Source organism: Megalobrama amblycephala, linkage group LG2 (assembly GCF_018812025.1).
Source record: "Megalobrama amblycephala isolate DHTTF-2021 linkage group LG2, ASM1881202v1, whole genome shotgun sequence".
Classification (NCBI taxonomy): domain Eukaryota; kingdom Metazoa; phylum Chordata; class Actinopteri; order Cypriniformes; family Xenocyprididae; genus Megalobrama; species Megalobrama amblycephala.
This window is the reverse complement of record NC_063045.1, coordinates 8667783-8682533: the sequence shown is the minus strand read 5'-3', so window position 1 is coordinate 8682533 and position 14751 is coordinate 8667783. Positions and strand designations below refer to the sequence as shown.

Sequence of the window (14751 nt, the reverse complement as noted above, 5' to 3'; positions counted from 1 at the left end):
TACAATTCTATCAAACGGAAACAAAACACAAACATTTGCTTGACCATCCGCAAAGCAGCAATTGAAAAGTTTTACCTCCAACTTGTTGCAGAACACACAATCCACAGTTCCCCAACCATTTCCTCCTCCATATTTTTCTTTTCTTTTTCTTATATTCGCTGCAAATCAGCGCACAGGCAACTCGTATTGCAAGCTTCTTGCGGGCTACCGTTTTAATAATAATAATAACTCCGGTTGCAGGTGATATCGCGTTGTTTCCTTGTCACATCTCGCGGTGTTTGGTTGTGAAACGTAGTTTGCGTGCCAGACACAGTTGTCGGCGATTCTTCCTATTGTAAAGTCATGCAGTGTGAAACCTTCTGTCACCGATCCATCGTGCAGTTTGAACACAGCAGCGACTGAATGCTGGCCAAGATAGTCATGCAGTGTGAAAAGAACAGTGACCCGACTGCTTTGAAAATTGTGCAGTCTGAACTCGGCTTAACTTGTTTTATCTATAAATAATGCTCTGTTCCTTTAAATGACATCACAAAGCCTAAGTGACATAATTTGAGCCTTATAGCCACCAAGAACAAAAGCAGGCAACTTTAATCTGGACTGAAAGACTGGACTCTGGCGTATTGTTTTATTGTTATATGATGATGACAATTGTTGTTATTGTTTTTTTGTTTGTTTGTTTGTTTTTCTTCTGTTAAACATTTAATAATAAAAAAAAACAAAAAAACAAAAGCAGGCAACTATGTAAATTTTTTGTTGTTGTTGTTTATTTTGTTTATTTGTTGCTTTTCATGTTAGACAGGGCCCGTCAAGCTTAAACTTACCACCCCGTCACGCAAAATAGATTTTTACATTATTAATACAAAGATAATTATATTTCAGATTGATTAATTTTACCACTCCGTCACATACATTTCATACATACATAAATTTCATCCCAAAATGTCCCCTGATAAAAATCACATTCTGGGGGGTAAAACTTTTTTTTTTTTTTTGACAGGGTTCCCTTGGTAAATGTGCATTCCAAGGGCTAAATATCATGTTATTTGGGCTCGCTTCAACCCGTGGACATGAAAAACAACCCACCGCAACAGTGTAAAAGTAGCCTAGCCCAATTTCGCAGGAAAAAATGCAGACTTGGCAACACTGTTTGGTTTATTAATTCACTCATTCACTCACTCATATCACTCACACACTTTTTAGTCAATTTGAAGGTCTCCCCTCCCCCAGTTTTTAAAGTTTAAAACCAGCAGATCATATAGAGAAACACTTCGTCCATACCACCCCGTCAAATCAGTTACCACGTGCCCCGTCACATTTACCACCCCGTCACAGGGTCATTTTTTTAAAGGTTTATGGAAAGAAAATGAAATATTACACAAATGAATGTTGAATGATGTTCTTGTTGTGTGGACTGATCAGATAAACGTAACCTTTATTTGTATTTTTTAAGTGAATTCAATTTTTTTCAGTACAAACAATGAGGCCATTGAAAGGTCAAATTCATGTTTCAAGATTAAAAATCTAAAAATAAAAAATATACATTAAATTACAGACTTTCTATTGATGGTTTCCAAAAAAGGGACATTTTTCTATTAGGAATACATTAGATTTTAAAAATTTATTTCTTGTTTTACTACTCCAATGGCATACATATTGTCTGTATGGAATGGCTTCCTTGCTAAAAAAAAATAAAAATAAAATTAAATTTAAAAAAAAAGTAAAAAAAAAAAAAAGTAAAAAAAAAAGTAAAAAAAAAAAAAAAAAAGGAATGGCTTCCTTGCCTGAATAAAAAGGATAATATTAATAAAGATTTGTGCCTGAGGGGGGAAAATATGTTTTTTTGGAGGATTAACATAACTTTTAATTTGTAGGTTTGTTTAAAAAAAAGTTTGTTCATAATGAAAATGTTGAAAAATGCAAAGTGGAAATGGCACCCGTAGCTGGGGACATTTTGCTTCGAGCCATGAATTCCAGCAGCGCCCTCGCCGCTCCCATTCGTCAGCCTGTACAGACTCGTGCACTTGTCAGCACTATAGCCTACTGTGTACTTTGGAACCACAGCTAACTTCCCGATGGAGGCTCCCAGATTATTACTTAACTTTACTTTTCACTGCAAGAACTGTGTCGCATTTTAAAGTAGAAGAAAAGAACGCTTATATGAATCTGAGTTTATATTCTGAGGGGCATCGTGGTGAAAATGAAGCTTCACTTTCATTGGCTTGCATGGACTTTTGTTTTTGCTCGACAACGGTAATGGCTTGTTACAGTTTCGCTTAACACGAATACTAGGAGTAGTGATGGTTAAAGTGACCACAGTGCCTACCACAGTCACAGAAATCGGTGAAACACCTGTTAGACATAAAAACCCGAATGTACCGCAGTTGAAACGCAGCCCAGATCAGTTTCAGCGGCGTGAAAATGGTGTTCAGGTAGTGATTGTTGTGAAAACTTAACATGGCGTCACACCGTGACTATGTTGGTATGTTTTACCTCCGAGCATAAACTGATCAAATATAGTCGGAAGATTCTAACAGTATGTTTAATTAAATGAATGTGCAAAATTTCACTGCTATGTTGTAGCCTATATTTGGCTTTGGTTTGTTTTTTCTTCAGGTGTGTCTGGTGTTGATTCAGATGGAGTGTCAGTGAATGAGGGAGATTCAGTCACTCTGAACACTGGTGTTCAGACAAACCAACAAGAAGAGATTAAATGGTATTTCAATAGCACTCGCATCGCTCAGATCAGTGGAGATCTCAGTTATAGTTGTACAGATGTTCAGTGTAATGAAGGAACTGAGAGATTCAGAGGCAGACTGAAGCTGGATCATCAGACTGGATCTCTGACCATCATGAACATCACAAACACAGACTCTGGAGTTTATGACCTGAAGATCATCATCAGCAGCAGCAGCAGTGACAAGGCCTTCAATGTTACTGTCATTGGTAAGTCATTAATAAATATTTACAGTGCTTTTCAATATTTTGGATGCTGCAGAGTCAGACCCCCAAATATGATCATCCTTATGCGAGGGACCCCATCCTAACTATCTTTTACATCATAAACACCTCATTTATACACCGAAAAATTATTATAAACCTTAAATTAGTTTCTATTAGGTTACATTATATAGGCTATTTCCTTTACTTATTAATGTATGTATTTATTTAAAGTGCATACTGCAGGTTAAACATTTTTTTTCGAGATGAATATATAACCTTGTACAAAAATACCATATAAAAAGATACTGCAGGGTTTAAAAATGTTTTACAGGACATAAGGGCATGAATTTAGTAGATAAAGTGACGGTCTCTGTAAAAAACCGCTTTTTCACTCCGTCACTAAAGGGAGTCGATCGCCGAGCTCTGTGTTGACTTAGTGCAGAGTAGGCAGTGACAGCGGTCATGAATCATGTGTTTTCGTAGTTTTTGTATTAATCATCGTTATGGTAAATTATTGTGTTTGTGGAGGTTGCACAAACTCTAGCCTGTCAGGACATCGAGTCCAGAGGTTTACTAACAAGAAAAAAGACGCTGCTACACTGTAAAAAAAAATCCCGTTGTTTCTACGGAAAAATACCGGCAGCTGTGGTTACCAGAACAATACTGTAAAAATGACATCAAACCGTAAACATACTTACGGAGTTACATGTGAATTTTACATTTCAAATCTGTTAAATTTACGGTAAAATAATGTATTTCATTAACTGATATAATGTTAATTTACTAACCTAATGAAGTACTAATATCTGTTTTGTACCTTTATAATACACTGACAGTCACCAAACACAGTGGTGATGAGAGTCACATGATGAATCAAAGTTCATCACAAGCAGCTTTTCCACAAGCTGAGAAGCACAATACTAATATATAGAAGGCGCACACAGTGTCATTCACACACACACTAAACACCATCATGGTAACATGCATGAAATTTTAAAAATGCAATAAACATTAATTTAACAACATTAGATGTAACATAAAACCCTAATGTACATAACTGATTAGAAAAAAATCGTTATTTCAACGAAAATATATCAAATGTGAAGTATCACGCAGGGAATTGTGGGAATGTCAATATACGGTTTTTCACTGTAAATTTTACAATGAATTGTTATTTTTCACTTCCAAAAACTGTGAATTTAACGGTATTTTACCGTAAAATTACATTAAATGTACCATTAGATCTATTACAGTTATTCACCGTATATAGTATGGAAACTTTCTGTAAACCAATCAACAGTTTTTCACCGCAGCATTTTTACAGTCTTTTACTGTTAAAATCACGGTCATTTTTTACAGTGTATCTTCCGTGCCGGTGTGTGTTTTGTGCAGGTGAAGAGACGGACTTCACTTCTGCATCTGCTTCGATAAACGTGTTCATTATAGACCGGAGGATTATCATCCTGGCGATATGATGGAGTTCAACATTGTAATACTACTGTAAATGATTATATTAAATCAATAAACTTACACACGCTATGCTTCTTCACCGTTTTTACTTGAATCAATTTCAACACTGATGAATACAAATTATGTTCACAAATACGTACAGTCTCACACTCACACAAAACAGTTTTGAATTATGTGTTGGTAATGTAAATACTCCAATTTCATTCATGCCATGTATGTAAACTTGACTGTAAACGTATATAGCCTATACATTCAAGTTCACACAACTACATAATCATATACATCCCCACACAGTGATCGGCCTGGAATAAACTCATAACACATAATGAATGAATAAAGAATAACGTTACAAGAAACACATACAGTAACACTTATGTTCGTCCGCCGGCGGGAGACATGATCACGGATCCGTCAGAGAGATGAAACGTGAATGGTGCACTGTACGTCTTGTTTTTTTATCTTTTTTTTTTTTTTTTTTTTTGTTACATTTGTTAAAGGATTAGTCCACTTTTAAATACACTTTTCCTGATAAATTTACTCACCCCCATGTCATCCAAGATGTTCATGTCTTTCTTTCGTCAGTCGAAAAGTAATGAAGGTTTTTGAGGAAAACATTCCAGGATTTTTCTCCTTACAGTGGATTTCAATGGCTACCAACAGATTGAAGGTCAAAATTACAGTTTCAGTGCAGCTTCAAGGGCTTTAAACGATACCAGATGAGTAATAAGGGTCTTATCTAGCGAACATTGACTGTAAAAAAATATGGACGTAGCGTCCGTGACGTCACCCATAGAGTTCTGAACAGCAGTTTTGACGCCTAAATGAGGCCGCGGCCATCTTAGCTGCGCGTCACAGCACGTCACTCCCGGATAACTGAAAATGGGCAAAGAGGCGGGGAGGTGGTTTGAGCTGATATGACTGGTTGCTGAAACCACGCCTGCCTAGCTCGACGTGACCATGTTAGCAGCAAAGGAGCTATATCTATCTTAGATACGATCTAAAATATTAATGAAGACAAGTTTTATCATCAGAACGTTCTAAAGGTTTACTGTCAATCTACGGTGTTTTTTAAGATATAGATCCTCCAACACCAGTAGTGTTGGTTGTGCAAATAACATGGAAAATCAAATGGGACTTCATACCTTTATAATAGAGATCGCGAGATGAATCCAATCTGTGGCACTTGGGTAAAATATGAGTGTCATTGCAAAACAAAAAAACATGTCACATTTCTTCTGAATGATCTGCTCTCTGTCATCGTTCTTCAAGAAAGGATGCAATCTGAGCAGCCTTTATGTTGTAAAACTGTATACGATCGTATCTAACAAACAAATGAGCCCGTGTCCAAAGTATTTTTTTTTTTTCAAAATAGTGCAGCAGTTTTAGTTATAATATCCAAGCAGTGCTGTCGGATTTTGATATCCTCCCGCCATTGTCATTGTAGTAAATCTCACAACCAAAACTTTCAGCCAATGCCACGATCCAACAACGTGTGTTCTGTGTCTCTTCCCCATGCATGCACATCTAACGTTACACAGACACACATCAGTCTCGAATATTATGCAGCAAGCCATATTTTATAATTGTATAAAATAATCGAGCACAAATACGGCTGAGATGCCAAATTCAGCGGCAGCTGAGGTAACATGACGGCTCACAGACAGCAGCGCAATCTACCTGTCACTCAAGTGACCACGCCCTTAATTATGCAGAACTTTAAGGCTTAATATAATTTAAACGGATAAGTTATAAAAAAAATTCACCCCCCTCAGAGTTGTCATGAAGGGCAAAAATAGCAGTATAGACCAAAACCACAATTTGAACCAACTTGTAAACATGTTTTTTTCTGCTATAAACTTGGCCAATTTAACATGGGACTCTATGAGATTATGCTCTCTTTTGGAGCCTGTCCCTAGCGGCCAGTCGATGAATCGCAGTTTAAGTTACTTCCGTATTGGCTTCATGAGAGAAAGGGGGAGGTTGCCGCTTGCTAGCGAATCGATCGGTCATTTTCGAAAAAAATACAACCGTTTATGCTTTATAAACAAAATATCGCATTGAACGGGCTTTCCGCTTCCGCATTCTTCATAATGCTTACGCTGAATGTTCTACGTTTAAGGCGATATTTTGTTTATAAAGCATAAATGGTTGTATTTTTTTCGAAAATGACCGATCGATTCGCTAGATAAGACCCTTATTACTCATCTGGTATCGTTTAAAGCCCTTGAAGCTGCACTGAAACTGTAATTTTGACCTTCAACCTGTTGGTAGCCACTGAAATCCACTGTAAGGAGAAAAATCCTGGAATATTTTCCTCAAAAACCTTCATTTCCTTTCGACTGACGAAAGAAAGACATGAACATCTTGGATGACATGGGGGTGAGTAAATTTATCAGGAAAAGTGTATTTAAAAGTGGACTAATCCTTTAACTAACGTTACCAAATCAGTCGTGATGAGAAACCGCTATATCACGTAAAGATGTGGACGGATATTAACAAAATTTATTAGTTTCTGGTTATTAGTAATCAATAACGTTACTCCAAGATGACCAATACTAGCTTTGCTGTTGCCTGATTCATGATAACAATCTGTACAATATTGTGATCTGAGAACAGTGTCGCATATCGTTAGCTAACGTGTATATCTATAAGCTAACACCGGTCTCTGCCCTGTTCTCCACTGCTTCTCCTCACACAACAGCTCAATTTGTCTCTTTTGACCGTTATTCTGTCTAATCCTGGCCTGTCGCTGCTCTCTTGGCCACATAGCAGACTAATTGTATAGGCTGTGGTTTGTTATACGAGTGTGAATAAACATTTACAATTTCCTCAGCGTCCGAACTGTCATTGCGATCCATTGTTTTCCTATTGTTTATATTGATCGCGCTCCCTTCAGTTACGTCACGTTCCGATTTGGCATTTTTCAGATGCGGAAGTAAAATTTTCTCACAAAAAACGACTCCAGAAGCCTAATTAGCGTATTTATACGTGTTTTTTTCAAGAAAATCTATTTCATACATTATTTTTCTATACATTGAATCACTGAAGCTCTAACCTGCAATATGCCCTTTAAATATTTTTATATTAATCATTCATTTAATATATTAACTTTTTAATCACATATTACATTTTCTTAATCTAATTGATATACTTCTATATACTATATACTACTTCAATCTTATTTGTTGTTACTGTTTTTTAACAGCTTTCCTCTAAACTTTTGTTTATTCTAATTTATTTTAATTTTTATTTAAAGATTATTAGTTTACAGTTTTTTTGAGAAAATAATAAATGTATTTATTTATGTACGATTTTGTTTTTCTCTAGACTTCTCCACATTTATTTAATCTAATTTACATTTATTTTTAAATTTCTACAGTTTTTCACTGGACCACAAAACCCATGTTTTAACATACATATTTTGTATTTATTTATTAAAACAATTATATTCAGAGTGATTTTTGTTAATTCACATATAGTTTGTAGATGATCTGGTTTTTTTGCTGTTAAAGTGTTAGATCACCCAAAAATTTAAATTCTGTCATTAATTACTCACCCTCATGTCATTCCACACCTGTAAGACCTTCATTCATCTTCAAAACAAAAATGAAGATAATTTTGATGAAATCCGATCAGTGAGGCATCTATTGCCAGCAAGATCGTTTCCTTATCAAATTCCCAGATAGGTACTAAAAACACTTTTTAGTTAAAACCAAAACGAGAATTCTTTTTGTGCGCCAAAAAAAAATGTATTCAACAATATCTAGTGATGGGTGATTTCAAAACACTGTTCTAAAGGTGAACAAAGGTCTTATGGGTGTGAAACAACATGAGGGTGAGTAAATGATGACATTGTTTGGGTGGACTAACCCTTTAAATTGCAAGCTGCAGGCAGTGGGATGAAAAGTGAAAGTTTTAACTTCTGAGTCACATTTTTAATGCCCTTTTATAGTAATAGTTTAGAATGCCCTTTTATATAATAGTTAAGGATATCCTATCTAGCAGTGAAAAACAATGGAAAGGTATGAAGTGGAATTAAAAAAATATTCTGTGAGAACGGCCTCTTTCTGTGTAAGAATTATCTCAGTTTACACTATTAAAGATTTCATGTTGATTTAAAACTAAAAGATTTTCATCTGTTAGAATCTGTTTTAACATTTTTTTAAAAAAAAATAAAAAGCTGCAGTTGAGCTCAGATAGAGCCTTGTGTTTATAAGCACAAACCTTTGATCGTTTTTAGATAAAAAGACAAGAAAGAGCTTGTCTCGTTCATCTTCAGTTTTTGTTCATCTTCATGTTGTTTGTAGTTTCAGCAGCTGTTGGTTTGTGTTTCAGGCGTTTCTGCTGCTGAACGAGAAGAAGTAAATAAAAATCAGGGAGAAGATGTCATTTTAGGTGTTGGTGAAATAAGAAAACCAAATGATTCAGTGATGTGGTATTTTAATGAGATTCTCATCACTGAAATCACTGGAGATCAGAGTAAGATCTGTACAGATGATTCAGTGTGATGAGAGATTCAGAAGACAGACTGAAGCTGGATCATCAGACTGGATCTCTGACCATCATGAAACACCAGAAACACAGACTCTGGAGAATATAAACTGCTGATCAACAGCAAAAGCAGCAGCTTCAACATCAACAGAGTGAAGAGATTCAATGTTTCTTTCACTGGTGAGTAGAGTTCAGCCATTCAGTGCATTTCCTCTGATAATATCCGTTTTCCACTGTGAACGTTGTTTCCTGCTGATCCCACTGATGCTTGCTAAAAACAACAGATGGCACCACTGGAAAGCTGTAAATTTCAGTCAAAGATAAATACTGGGTAAATTATCATCCACTGTTTCTCTTTATCTGTTTCAGGTTCAGGCCTGTCTTCAGGTGCTGTAGCAGGAATAGTTGTGGTTCTGCTATTGGTTGCAGTTGTAACTGCTGGTGTGATTTACTATCGCCGCAAGAATGTAAGTATTACATTCAGCTGATTCAGCAAGATACATTCGATTTAATGTGCAAAATTCCTTTTAATGACTAATGGTATGAATAATACTATTTAGGGGTTCAAGCACATAGCGTTTGTATTGTAAATATTAAAATTTCCAAGGATCAGCATTCTCCCCTAAAAGTAATCGGGCAGACCAAACCGTATGTCGTAAAGACTTGAAATTTTGAAGGATGGTAGTTCTTACACCGTCTACAATGTCACCGAGGCTCACCCCGATTGGCCTGATGGGGGCGCTACAGCAGTGAAATGTATGGAATCACTCATAACTCCTAAACTGTTAGGCATAGGCTCAAGTGTCTTATATTTCTAAAGTCCTTCAAGATGGACAAATTGGTTCAAGATGGACAAAATCCAAATCCAAAGCAGTGCAGTGAGATTCTCTGGAGTCTGAAATGGCCTATAACTGTGAATGGAATCAGATATTTTTCTCCTTCTGTGGTTACGTGAAAAAGTATGCAGCAGCTGGCCACTTGGTGGCGCTATAATATGGAAAAAACACTTAAAGCACTTACAAATGGCTATTACTAATTAACCCGAAGTCTGAATGACTTGAAACTTGTCATGCATTGTCTTTGTCCAAGGTGGCCAAGACTGCCTTTGAGGACATGCGTGTATCTCGAAAAATACAAGCAATGAAACCGCTGTCAATTGAATCATTTGCCAAATATTGCAGATTATTTCATAAACCAACTTTAGCAAACTAGTCCTAGGTTTTTAGCCCAAGCTAGATAACTGTTAAAAAGCATTGAAACATACATTTCTTTTGTAAACTGCCTGTATTGGCTGTTTTCCCTCTGTGATGTAATGGATCGTTTCCACCGAGCGGTACGGTTCAGTTCAGTACAGTACGACCCCTGATCCTACTTACCTTTCCACCGCCAACAGTACCCTTACTTCAGTGGCGTGCAGTGGTGTTCTGAAATGAGGCAAATTTTTTACTTATTTATGAATCATTGTAAATTCATGTGCATTACTCTTAACATTGACACATCTTTCTTGTTAAATGAACATTACTTTACATTTATATCAAAAAAGAAAAACAGAAACCAAATACAATTCTATTTTGTACCTTTACAGTATTGTAATAAATGTTCTATTTATCAAAACCAAGTCAATCTTGTTTTAAGCATTTCTACATTCATTCCAAAATAATAAACTAAAGGCAATAACAATTTAAACAATATATTTTATTAGTGTATTGATGTTGTTGGGGATAAACAGTTTAGGACCCTTGAAACCAGATATGTTGAATAAAGACCCGGAGTCAAAGTTTAAAAAAATTAATAAATTGAAGAAAAATTTAATGAAGAATAGTTTGCAGTTTCATCAGCAGAAGCCAGCTTCAAGTCTCACAAGGAGTTCGTAGGCCGCTCTGCGTACATTCACATTTCCATATCAATTATACTCTAACAGAGTCTACTGACTACGTCATTACTTCAGGTTGAATGATTGTGATTGGCTAAGAAAAATAGACAAATTTGGTAATCTTCAACACATGGACAGATAGTCAGAAGCATATCTCCATTCGTCAGGATGCTGACGAGGGGAATCTGGATTTAGGTACTTGGATGTCCTGTTTGGGGTCATGACATGGCGTCTGCTGGTCTCAAACAGAGTGCCAGTTGTCCAGTACAAAGGACCTGCACAGAACACCTTAGCGCACATACACGATTCACACGATTCACAGCTTCTTCAAGGTTGAAGCTGATCTGAACAGGAAACTTTCCCAAAACATACTGATAACATGTTCTTTTCTCAGTGAGAGGTACAGACAATATTCAAAATTATTTTCTAGTGTTTAAAAAAGGAAAATAAATGCTTTAACATGCATTGAAGAAGTCATTAAAATAATTTAACAGAAAGATAAATGTTGATTAATGACTTAAAAGATATATTTTGAAGCGGAAGTCCTTCAATGTTTTTCTTTTTGATTGTCAACTTAGGCTATTTTGGATCATCAGTCATGCTCCGTAAACACATCTGTCACAGACACAAATTGTATTTTTAATTTCACCAAGCTGATTGCACTAAAAAACCAAAAAAAAACCCAAAAAAAACGCAGTCATCATGTTTTCAGTCCATTTCAAGTTTGATTTTGACGTGACATAAAGCGGTGATATCTAACTGGATGATCTGTTTACTTTCTTTTCAATTAGTCTTCCCATTGATGCCATCATTTGTTCAGTCAAACTGACGCACGAAACACGCACATCAACAAGATCAATCATAGCACGATGAAGACCTTGCCTCCTCTCACCTGATCGACATCATTCTTGCGTGATGAAGAAAGTGACAGCAAACGACAATGCACAGTGGAAACGAGCCATACGCGTTTACAATCTTGCTAAAGAAAACACAGAACTTGCTTTGCTTTAAAAGGGTTCGTTCACCCAAAAATGAAAATTCTGTCATTTATTACTCACCCTCATGCTGTTCCACACCCGTAAGACCTTCGTTAATCTTCGGAACACAAATTAAGATATTTTAGTTGAAATCCGATGGCTCCGTGAGGCCTCCATTGGGAGCAATGACATTTCCTCTCTCAAGATCCATAAAGGTACTAAAAACATATTTAAATCAGTTCATGCGAGTACAGTGGTTCAATATTAATATTATAAAGCGACGAGAATATTTTTGGTGCGCCAAAAAAAAAAATATAATGACTATAATGACTATGACGATTTCAAAACACTGCTTCAGGAAGCGTCGGATCATTATGAATCAGTGTATCGAATCATGATTCGGATCGCGCATCAAACCGCCAAACTTCTGAAATCGTGACTTTGGCGCTCCGAACAGCAGATTCGATACACTGATTCATTTATGATCCGATGCTTCCTGAAGCAGTGTTTTGAAATCGGCCATCACTAAATAAGTCGTTATTTTGTTTTTTTTTGGGAGCAGCAAAAACTAACCCTTTAAAGCGCTTGAACCCCAATAATTGCTGCTTGGAACTTATTACTGTTACATAATTATATAATTATTTTTTAACATACATAAATGTAAACTGTGAATAGTCATCTTTTTTGTGCATTATTTTTGACTAAGCAGATATTCACTGGTGAACCATTGTCAAAACAATCAAAAACACAAACAACTTGCAAATAAGCTAAAAAGTAATATAATAAATTAAGTGTAACCTTTTTTCAGACATCAAGCATCTTATTGGAACATGGCAATTCAAGCATTTTAGATGCGATTTAGATGTAGTATTTTTGTGTTTGTGTAACTGAAACATCAGCTCTTCTCATTACTTTTCGTGAATCTGTATTTTCTTACAGGAGAATAATACTAATCACTCGACGTCTGATCCAAAAGATGTTCCTTTGAGAGACACAGGAACGACCTTAAATCAGACTCGGGTGATGTAGCATCTCATAATGAAAGAACTGCACAATGTAAAATTATTATAATGTAATAAATATTAAATTATTATTGTAATAAAATGTTAATTTTCTCAAAACGTAATGAAATCTTGAGCTCATAATATAATAATTTTTACATTGAGAAATTTATTACATTATAAACTCATATTTTCATAATTGTAATAGCTTTTAAAACAAACAGTATTCCCTTACAGTACATTTTTACAAATCTAACTCCAGTCTTAAACTACCTGTGTAATGCAACACACACACACACACACACACACACACAAATGCACGCACACATTGTTGGTATTTAACACTGTTTGTCATTTAACAGTATGTATGCCATATGTATAGAAGTAGAAGTAGTAGTTATAATAATATTAATAATAATAATAATAGTAGTAGTAGTAGTAGTATCAATAATCTGGTGTATTTTGTAGGCAGGTTAAGATTGGATTTACTTTTTTAAAATTTACTGTAAAAGGAATATGAGTGCTTTATGTTTAATAAAAAAAAATATGAGAATAATAATAATTGCATGAATATTTAATTGTTGAATTTTGCAGGTAGTTTAAGACTGGAGTTAGATTTGTAAAAATGTACTGTAAGGGAATACTATTGTTGTTTTGGTTTTAAAAGCCATTACAATTATGAAAAATTACATGTTTTTGCTGAGTTCATAATGTAATAAATTTCTCAATGTAAAAATTATTACATTTTGAGCTCAAGATTTTATTACGTTTTGATATTTTTCAGTATATAGAGGTTTATAGAGAGCTGCTACAGTGATCCAGACATCATCTCTGTTTCTTGGCTTTTGCACTTTAAGACATAATAATGCTAATCTGTTTTCACATATCAGTTATTGTGTCCTGCTTGTTCATATCTTCTTATAACTGATAGCTACTAAGACCAAGATTTTGGTTTAAAGCACAATGTCTGCACTACTGATGCTGTAGCTGTTTTTACTGGAATTGTAACTACTGGCATTATATCTCTAATGTGTATGTGATTAGACGCTTTATTAGAAAACACAGGCACCAAACCCAGCCTTAATAAGTTTGGAAATTTGTTGTTTAAATTTGAACGTTGGTGAAACACTGCACTGAGAGTATTTATTCTGTTTAGCGCCTGCAGGATGAATAAATTATACAGGCTGTGTTAAATGATGATACATTGGTGTGATGTATGGAAGCTTGTTATAAAGTCGGAATTGAGAGACAAACTTACAATTGCGTGATATAAAGTTGCAATTGTGAGAAAAAGTTTGAGATAATGTCGCAATTACCTCTTATTTTTTATTCTGTGCATTGTGGAAAGCTTTCATAGTGATGTGATGTTTGTCAGGAGGAAATATTACAGTGCAATGCCCACACATCTGTAGAAAACAAAGCATTTTTTAATTAAAGTAAGTCTTCATACATTTGTAAGATACACCTTTATCTTCATTGTTGAAATGTGCAAAAAATGACATGCAATGAAATTGGAACATACAATCAAAGTTTTCATCTGTTGCTCAGTTTCTCACTGCCAAGTTCTCTCATTTTTTTCATCTATTTTAGTTTTAATATGTTTATCCTGTAGATCACTGTTTGATAGAGATGATTGCCTTCTCTTAAAGGGATAGATCACCCAAAAATGAAAATGTTGTCATCATGTACTCACCCTCAAGTTGATCCAAACCTGTGTGAGTTTCTTTCTTCTGTTGAACAGAAGATATTTTGAAGAATGTTGGTAACCAGACAGTTGACAATCAGTAGCTATTGACTGCTATAATTTATTTTTTTCCCTATGGAAGTCAGTGGCCTTTCTTTTGGCAGCACTCTTGTTTTCTTGTTTCTGTTTTTGGATTTGTCTGTCATCTGGTGCTGTATCATGATGTTTATTCATGTCAGGTAAATGTTTTTAAAAAAAGTCATTTAAGTGTCAAGTTAAGCTCACAAAAAATTGCGGGATATAAACTCAAAATTG

At 35.3% G+C, this 14751-nt stretch overlaps 1 long non-coding RNA gene across 1 annotated transcript; it reads left to right on the top strand.

Moving 5' to 3' along the window:
* The first annotated feature begins 1959 nt into the window (after positions 1-1959).
* LOC125263458 lies at positions 1960-14271 on the top strand. Its single transcript, XR_007183815.1, has 5 exons — positions 1960-2250; positions 2614-2943; positions 8746-9081; positions 9271-9368; positions 12691-14271. It is a non-coding gene; the product is annotated as an uncharacterized LOC125263458 (long non-coding RNA).
* The last annotated feature ends 480 nt before the right edge of the window (positions 14272-14751 follow it).